Source organism: Xenopus laevis, chromosome 3L (genome assembly GCF_017654675.1).
Source record: "Xenopus laevis strain J_2021 chromosome 3L, Xenopus_laevis_v10.1, whole genome shotgun sequence".
NCBI classification, from domain to species: Eukaryota; Metazoa; Chordata; class Amphibia; order Anura; family Pipidae; genus Xenopus; species Xenopus laevis.
This window is the reverse complement of record NC_054375.1, coordinates 32,969,517-32,979,638: the sequence shown is the minus strand read 5'-3', so window position 1 is coordinate 32,979,638 and position 10,122 is coordinate 32,969,517. Positions and strand designations below refer to the sequence as shown.

Genomic DNA, 10,122 nt, shown 5'->3' with positions numbered 1-10,122 from the left:
TTGTTTTCATCAAGAAGAGTATTTTTTTTGAGAAAATTTCCCCATGCCTCACAGATAGACAGGCAGACAGACAGAGAAAGCTACGATAGATAGATAACTTTGGATGTAACTTTTGTTTCTTAAAATATAGCAAGAAGTTCTGATCATGAACAGTATTTTCCATCGTTTACCCAGAAGTTCATTAGAGAAGAGATATATATTTACAAATTTTATTGGCTCCATCTCCCCTTTTCTCTAGTGGTTTTAAGCATATCCAGCAAATGTGCTCCCCTAAGTGGCTGGAGGCAGAGAGTATACTCAGCCAATTTGATGGCTCATTGCAGAGCTGTATTATGACACCTTATGGTGATATCAGTTTTACTACTGTTTGATCACACGCAGAGTTAAGGAGCAAGTAATTCCTCTATTTTTTTCCTAGCTGCTTGTAAAGAGAAGAGATGAGCGTTGCTTCAGCCTTTGTGGACAATTAGGTCTAGTTTCACCCACAGGAATAAAGTCATTCTTAGAGCAAAATGGTGCTTCATTAATTCAGTTCACTGTGTGAAAGAGGCTCTATTGCAGCCTTGGTATTTCAGTGCCTGTCATCGGCACTTCAGTGGCATTAGCTAAAAATATGTCTGTGTGCAGTAAGAAATAAGCCCGTAACATTTAGGGGGGTTAGAAAGGTTAGGCAACACCTGCAGGGGACAGAGAAGCAGAAACGTAATGACTATCTGAGATCTGAACAAATGACCTTTGTGCCAAGGAAGAACCAGCACTCTTCTCTCTCTTGCCTGCAGACAGGATGATAGATGAGGGATTTTTATGTTCATTATGAAAATGCATAATATATAGAAGATTATCCACTCTCTGCTGTAAATTATATGCTTATTACAAGTCACCAAGGATTTCCATGACCACACAAAGACAAGGGTCTTTAATGTAGGTCATGGAACTGCACGGGCGATGTATAATAATAATTCAAAATTCCATTAGGCGTTATTTATTATTTGTGTCAAAGACATAAGGGGTTACCTCTCCAGACACTACACGAGTCAAACAATTTTTATTTATGTGCTTTTATTACAGAAACAATAAGATCAAAAATAAAAAATATTCATCCCAACAGAATTGGGGGTTCGTTCAGATTTATCATTTGTGAAGGCTTGAAAATCCCACCGACTAATAAGCACAGCAGTCTGTGTATTTAGGGACTATAATGCCCTACAATGTGATTTGACCATTGTAAAAAGGGGCGGCCAAATATTCAGATTAAATCAATATCTCCATCCACTTGGATGACCAATCAACCAACCTCTCCAAACAATATACTTTAGCCAAGACTGTGTTTACAGTCTGGTGGTCTGTGGCTTCTTTAATCTATACAGGTCTTTAAGTAGGCCTTTGATATAAATAGCATTTAGTAGTTTATGGATAATGTCACAGGTGTAAGATATGTCTGAGACATTCTTACATATAGGATATCACATTTTTAGTGATATGTAACAGGTCCCATATCTTCACATTTCCTGAGGAATTAAGATCAATTTTATGGTGTCCCTTTATACTGATTATAACAAACCTTGGGACTTGTTGTGCTTTTTAATGGTAAGTGCCATTTAAAGCTGGCCATGCTCCAAGTGATAACAGACTATGACTCCTACTATGAGGACAATGGCAGGTGATAGATAGGAGGTAGCCAACAGTCAAATAAACAAGTAATCAGGCAAGGCAAGCTTAAAGATCGCACTTTGATAGAAGCTAGGAAAAAATGCAAAAGGAAAATAGTTAAACATTTACCAAATATAAAGGGAATGGGATAAATTCAAAGGGAAATTAAGGGGAACGTATAGTTCCTCCTTATGTGCTTTTAGCAATCATTTATTATTCTGTGTACACAAACACACCAAACATTTGAGATATAACAGAACAGTTTAGGCCAGGCTTCTCATCTGTGAAACCTTATTTACAGATGTGTCCCAAATCCAGGGGGACATAGAGAAAAAACCTGGTGGGCTCCACCGGCCAGGCCAGCACCACAGCCACAAGCAAGTTTGAATGTAGTAGCGCAACACCATCTCACGTGATGTAACATTATGTGATGTGGCTACGGATGAGGCATTACCGTGGGTGTAGGCTGGCAGACTTAGCGACTGGGATCAGGGGCCCCTAAGGTGGCAGCCCCAGTGGGTCCGAACACCCCAGTCTGACACTGCCCAAATCTGTCTAAATCTCTCTTTGTTAAGCCTCAAGCAGATATTTTGGTGTCTGCCATTCAGGAATGTCCTGCCTAAATCTAGATCACTGGAAAGTATGCAATTATAGACTAGGTATGGTTATTAAACCAAAAAGTACTTTATCATGGATAACCACTAATGTGTGAGTGCATAATTCTCACACATCAACTCCATTTTCTAGTGGTGTGTTCTATTTATGAGATGTTTTGTTTTGCATCAAATCGAACAATTGCAGAACAGAAGGAGACAGGCATAATATATAATGCAAGGGTAATTCACTCATTCATTTCTGGTCACAGAAAGTGAAAAAACAAAATAACTAGCCTCCTTTTGTCAGATCCCTTCCTCCCTCTCATCTGATGATGGGAATGTAGGGACCTATAGGGGGAACAGTCCCTATTTGTCTAGTTGCTAGGCAGAAACCTCTGTACCTAAATTATGTTATTGACATATCTAGTTTATCAGCCCATAGACTTAATGATCACTTCCTGTCACGCTATCACTAATATAGTGATTGTAAAGGGGTGGTTCTTCCTCTTTGCCCTCCCTTTTTTAACTCAGGTGGATAGATCTGATGAGCCTGGTGTCAACAAGGCCCAGTAAAAAAGTTCTAGGAATGTAAGCTATAGTGACACACCAAATCCATTATTTTGGGATTGGCCCAAATCCTGAACTGAATGAACTCTAATTTGCATATTCACAGAAAGGCCTTTAGAAAACAACGTGCGGTTGTTTTTGTGACGGAAAGACATGGTTTTAAGGATTCCGATTCGATTTGGCCAGGCACTTGAATTCGGCCGAATCCTGGATTCAGTCCCAGTGTCGGACTGGGACACCAGGGGCCCACCCAAAAACCCTGGTCCACCAGGGGTCCACTCTCAGTTCTATTATTCTTCCTCGCTCACTCAACCTCTATTCTCCTAGTCTCTTTTCTTTACATACTATAATTCATTATTCCATCTATTTAGCCTCTTTTCTCAGAGAAATAGAGAATGACCATGAAATAGGCCAAATGTTTAGTAGCATGAGGGCCCACCGGGAGTTTTCCTGGTATCCCGGTGGGCCAGTCCGACACTGTTCAGTCCATCCTTCGTAAGATAGTAAAGCAAGCTATAAAGAGCAGCCTTGTGCTCCACCAAAGGATTATAGCTAGAGGTAGTTCTCCCTAGGCAGCTGAGAAGTGAAGCACGATACTGTCTCCCTCCTCCTCCTGGGTAAAGGAGTCCTTACAGGATGCCACAGTAGTTCCCGAAGCCTTGTTGTTTTTTTTTTGTTCACTGTGACTGGAAAAAAAATGGGTGTATCAACCTTACATAGTAAGTGTGTGTGACTTCTGTTGTTCTACAGTTAACCTCTGATCATAATAAAGAATAACCATCCAAGTTCAGCATTGATACTAATCCACATTTACCTACTTCAGTAACCTCATAAATTGACTATTGTGTTAATAAAAGAATGGGATTTATGTACTCACAATATATTAAGCCTAGCAACTACATCAAAGTACCCCATTATGGTACATACTACCAACAACTGTTTGTCTGCAGAAGGCTGACATTCAGAAGGCCATACACAGCAGCATTAAGATGCCAATTAGAATCCTTCAGCTTATCTGCCCATGTATGGGGCCCTCCAATGGGGCACCTGATCAATATCTGGCCTATCAGTCACAGGCAGGTTTGATTTTCTCAATGGATCAGTCCTTGCCCCCAACAGCCCCAATTTCAGTGGTTATAATATGATTGTTTGGCTCTAGGGCCAAAAGATCAGATTAGTTCAATATCGTCCAACTTGGGGGAAAAATCTGCTCATTGGCAACCTAACCAAACAAGTGGATACAGGGCCAGAACTAGGGGTAGGCAGAGTAGGACTAGGGTGCAAAGCTGTGGAGTGTGTGTGTGTATATATATATATATATATATATATATATATATATATATATATATATATATATATATATATATATATATATATATATATATATATATACACACACACACAAAAGCCATGAATATCTTGTAAATTATATCCTTATAAACAGTGAGTTCTGATGTCATCAGTTATAAACGGTGAGTTCTGATGTCATTTCTGCCACATGACTCACTGAAACTTGTGTATTATAATAAATAAAGTACCCCCTCTTGTAAAATATGAGGATATTAGAAGTTATAATATATAATGTTATAATATCCTTATATTTTACAATAGGGGGTACTTTATTCACTATATATATATATATATATATATATATATATATATATATATATATATATATATATATATATATATATATATATATAAAAGTAACCGCACTCACAGGACTTTAGTGAAAAAATACTTTAGTTTATTGCAACGTTTGGGCTCCTAAACTCGAGCCGTCATCAGGAAGACATCCTGATGACGACTCAAGTTTAGGAGCCGAAATGTGACAATAAACTAAAAAGTATTTTCACTGAAGTCCTGTGAGTTAGGTTATTTTTTTCGGTATCTTTATATTCGGATATAACCAGCACCCAGGCAGTTGATTCTTACAGGTCGTTGGTGCACCAGCTTAGACTGTGTGTATATATATATATATATATATATATATATATATATATATATATATATATATATATATATATACATATACATATACATATATATATATATATATATATATATATATATATATATATATATATACACACAGTCTAAGCTGGTGCACCAACGACCTGTAAGAATCAACTGCCTGGGTGCTGGTTATATCCGAATATAAAGATACCGAAAAAAATAACCTAACTCACAGGACTTCAGTGAAAATACTTTTTAGTTTATTGTCACATTTCAGCTCCTAAACTTGAGTCGTCATCAGGATGTCTTCCTGATGACGGCTCGAGTTTAGGAGCCCAAACGTTGCAATAAACTAAAGTATTTTTTCACTAAAGTCCTGTGAGTGCGGTTACTTTTATATATATATATATATATATATATATATATATATATATATATATATATATATATATATATATATATATATATATATATATATATATATATATATAAAATAAATAATACACTGAAGCCATGAATATCTTGTAAATTATATTCTTATAAACGGCGAGTTCTGATGTCATCAGTTATAAACGGTGAGTTCTGATCTCATTTCTGTCACATGACTCACTAAAACTTGTGTATTATAATAAATAAAGTACCCCCAGTTGTAAAATATGAGGATATTAGAAGTTACCTTGGAGTTCCTTTGGTCTCGTGTTTTTATATGGTCATGAAACTCCTGGGTAACTAATATCCTAATATTTTACATGTATATGTATCCCTTAGTCAATGTATCCCTTAGTCAGCCTATGACTAAGGGATACATTCCCGAAACGCGTTAGGTGTCTAACAGCAGAAACTCCAATAAACAACATTCCAGAAGTGCCGTCTGCCTGTCTGAGTTATATGTATTTACAGTGGGGACACTGTTGACTGAGCACCTGGAGGAGGGGAGGTTCGGTGAGCTGAAGCGGTCTTTACTTTCATTTTTGTCTTATCTGCAGAACAGGCATTTAGCAACAGAAACTGTACGAATACAAAACAAGCAACCCATATATAAGAACAGTTTCTATGTCTGCTTTAATTTTGGTTTGGTTGCCGAGCCTTTCTGTTGTAGTGTGCGGTTTGTTGTTACGCATGCTAATGGTAGAGGAAATGTATATATGATATTTATAGTTTACAGTGTATTTTCCTGTTCACTGTACTGGAGCTCCAGTAACTGCACACTGACAGTCTCGGCTGAACTAAATAAGAACCAATCAGTAGTCAGTGATGTCACTGCCTGTGCTGGATCATGTTGCAGCTCAGATAAAGAATGTTCAGCTTAGTCACACGGGCTGGCCTTATAGCTCAGCGGTTCCTTCTTGAATTCTCGGTTTGTTACTGACTAATCCTCTCGGGGGTTCTAAACCCGCGGGCGCTATCCAGCCTTTTATATTTATTTTACCCAATTATATTTTGTAAATACATAATTTTACGAATACAGTTTCAGCTTGATTAGTAAAAAGATAGAACTGGCAATTGAAGCTGTTTAGTCTCATATATATTTCTCATTAAAGGCAGAGAAGCCTGTATCACAATTCCTTCTCACCTATATGAAAATAAATATCCTAATGAAAAAGATATATGCAGAACAACCTATGCCAATATGCATCACAATAGTCTAAACATATATAGAAAAACCAGTAACCCATATGTTCCATTAGGTACTGCTTATGCTTTATCGTTTGGCTCATTGAAATAGAAGTACATATGGGATGTAATAAATATATAAAGCTATTTTTATTCAGACTTGTTATAATATATGTAGCTTCCCAGCCCCCTCAGTAACGTCACTGCCTACAGTGGATTGTAATTCAGATTCAATAGTTGGAGAATTGCTGACATGAAAATGATCCAATAACTTGGTCTAAACACTTTTGACAAAAGTGCAGAGATGAATGGCTGCAGGATAGGCATTATCTCTTGGCACTTTATCTAGTCTCAATACTCATCTCTCTCTCTCTTTGCTTCCGGAACTCATAGGAATAACAATAAAACATTGCATTCTGGGGTCTATATGGAACTAAAAACACTCTGTAGTGCATAAATGTAAGGAGCAGAAAGTTACAACAGTCTGGTACACTATATAAAAGGAGCTCCAGCACAGTCCTGGAAACCATAATGGGCATCACATGTTTATATGCAGGCAGAGAAACAGGTTGGTGTGGAATTACCCTAAGTGGAATTTTATTCAAATTGCATTTCTCAGAAAAGCCAGACAAGCACTATTGTTATATAAATGTGTTCACTTAAAGTATAAGGAAATGTGAAGTCACTGGGGATACCAGTTTTCTAAGCACACCACCGGCAACTCTATTTTCTTACCTCCTTCCCCAGGTTGGGCTCCTCCTTTAAATGCCCAAAGTATTTCTTGCAGACTGGGCTACTGCCATCTTACCCCAAGCTCAATTGAGTGAGTTCAGGTATGTCTCATGCATATTTTCTGTCTTGGGAGATGGTGAAAGCCCACTCTCTGCAGGTTAGCACCCTGAGAACAAATTCATCTAACAAGAAAACTTGCCTGGCTTTTCTGAGAAATGCATTTTGAATAAACTTCCTCTGAGACATCACAGGGCCAAGGCTTTAATAAATAAGCTAACACAGTATCAAAAAAATGTGGATTTACAAAAAAGCAATAGGGAAAAAAATAAAAAGGCTGGGTAGTGCCCGCAGATCTTAAACACCCAACAAGGTTAATTTGATAAATCGGAGATCTCGAGAAAGAACTGCTAAGCTCATTGCCAGTATAAAGAGATGTTATAAAACTACTGAGTTCCATTCTACAGACGGTGGAATAGAACCACATCTACATGCCAATGTGATCCTTGTCAAATAGGAAAATCAAACCTGTGACTGATATCTGTCCAATGAGCTGCCAGCTAGTATTGACCTGTGTATGGGCAACTTTACTCCTCTTTTAGTCATTCTATTGAAAAAGGAGTCTCTGTCAATTACAAGGCAAAGAGCTAGTTTGGAAGCAAAACTGGCTCACTGACGCTATTCACAAGAGGTATGCTCAGAGCAACTGCAACTGATTTACAGCATGTGCATCTAATGATAATGCGGGAAGTGATGCCTTTTCAAATATACAGGTGAAATAGCATGAATTGGTCCATTATACCGAAGCTGCACTGCTGCAATCTAGTGAAAAACAATACCCCTTGTATTCATAATTCGCTTTCTACCATGCAGGTCTGCACCCAAGGGATAGAGACAAAGAACACAATAAAAATAAGCACCTATTTTAACTGTAACCAGCATTATTCTCTCTCTCTTTCTCTTTATATTTGCATATCCCTTTAAAACACTATTTAACCTTTGTTGCAACAGGGTGCTAATCAGCACCAATGAGCAATTAGCAATGATTAGTCAAGTTCCATTAAAATAATGAAAAAGCAGGTTCATTGGTTGTAATTCATTGTGACCAATCACTTGTGGAAAAGACACGTTTATCTTTTTTTCTCAACTGCCATGCCATTAAGAATACGTATGTTCAACCCATTCAGAGTGAAGCTGTTTAGGATGCCACACAGGACAGCTGGAAGCTGTGAACTTGTAATGGAGAACTGCAAAAGGGCAGCAAGCAATGTCAGCCGATCAAACCTGCCTGCCATTCTTCATGTGAAGCTCCCAAGCCGCATGTAGCTCCAGCCTTGCACAAGAATAATTAAGAGAGAAAGGTCAAGCTCGACAACACTTCTGAAAAATGTCTTTATTAAGCTCATCAGTTTATACTGCATTTGGAACCACATGATTGCACTGTCCATCTCCTTTCCAATTTAGGATCACGACAGGTTCTAAGAGCAATGTAAGGGGCTGCTAATTACAGATTGGGAGGCCACCTATTATAAAAACAGCAGCTCCTAATTTATTATTTATTTTCATTCTTTATATAGCGCCATCGTCTCCCACAGTCCTTCACAGAGTCCACTTAATTGCATAGTAATTAATGGTGTTATATAGGATACACATTGAGTGGAATGCGTGCGACACAGTTGTACTTGGTACAATTTGCCCCCAATGCTCCAATATGAAAGCAAAAGAAGTGTCCATTTGGTAAATTGTGTGCAAGTTGAAATAAACACAGTATATACAAGGTTTAAAGTAGAATGGGGTCACTTACTTTTTTTTTTACATTTTACAGTACATTACATTTTGCCTGGCTTAAATAATGGCATTAGCAGGTGATTTGCTTGTCTCAAGTTTATAGAACCTATGGCACCGCATGCTAACAGTGCTGTATAACAGTGCTGCTAGCGCCCCCTAAAGCTTGCAAATTGCTCTTGACTTTACATCCTCCTGCATGTGACTTCCAACCCAATGTGCTTTAGAGAGCCAGGTACCCTTCATCCCCCAGCTCAGCTGCTGGATTTAAGCAGCAAGTATCCTGGGGAGATTTTATTCTTTTTCTGAAACAAAATTAAATGGGTCACTTCCCCCACCCACCAAAGCTGCTGCCTAGGCACAGGTCCTTGAAAGTCTATATCTAAATCTGGCCTTGCATACTAGTGGAACCCTGGAACTACTGCATGTCCAGGCTCGCAGTAATTCCAGGGTCCCATTGTGTCACGGTCTGCACTTGCACAGTATTTATCAGAGCTGGCAACTTAGGCGCTGTGCTGGGACTCATAGTTACATCGGGTTGAAGAAAGACAAAGTCCATCAAGTTCAACCCCTCCAAATGAAATCCCAGCATCCATACATACACCCCTCCCTACTTTCACATAAATTCTATATATACCTATATCTACACTATCTATAGAGTTTAGTATCACAATAGCCTTTGATATTATGTCTATCCACGAAATCATCAAGGGCTGAACCTCACGGTGCGGCTTCTGCCGATCAAACGCGATGACAGAAAGCAAATGCGATGAGACAGATATGCCGAAAGTAAATAATAGTAATAGAAATGTCGCACCTACAAACTGCGTGCATCCATCATGACATCATGACTGTCGGATGTGAACGCCGCATGTTGAGTCTTCATTCGACAGTTGTGTTATGTCGGATGCACGTATGTAGTAGGTGAGACATTTCTATTACTATATACATATATTCGGAGCATCCATCTTGTCACATGCGCTTCCTCTCAGTGCGTCAGATCTGAAAAAGGCACATTTTGTAGTTCTGCCCTAACAGAATCAGCCATCACAACATCACCCGGCAGTACATTCCACAACCTCACTGTCCTCACTTTGAAGAACCCCCTACGTTGTTTCAAATGAAAGTTCTTTTCTTCTAGTCTAAAGGGGTGGCCTCTGGTACGGTGATCCACTTTATGGGTAAAAAGGTCCCCTGCTATTTGTCTATAATGTCCACTTTTGGT

At 38.5% G+C, this 10,122-nt stretch overlaps 1 long non-coding RNA gene across 1 annotated transcript; it reads left to right on the top strand.

The window, feature by feature from the left end:
• Window positions 1–5,585: 5,585 nt before the first annotated feature.
• On the top strand, window positions 5,586–8,897 carry LOC121401156. Its single transcript, XR_005966150.1, has 2 exons — window positions 5,586–5,711; window positions 8,300–8,897. It is a non-coding gene; the product is annotated as an uncharacterized LOC121401156 (long non-coding RNA).
• Window positions 8,898–10,122: the final 1,225 nt, after the last annotated feature.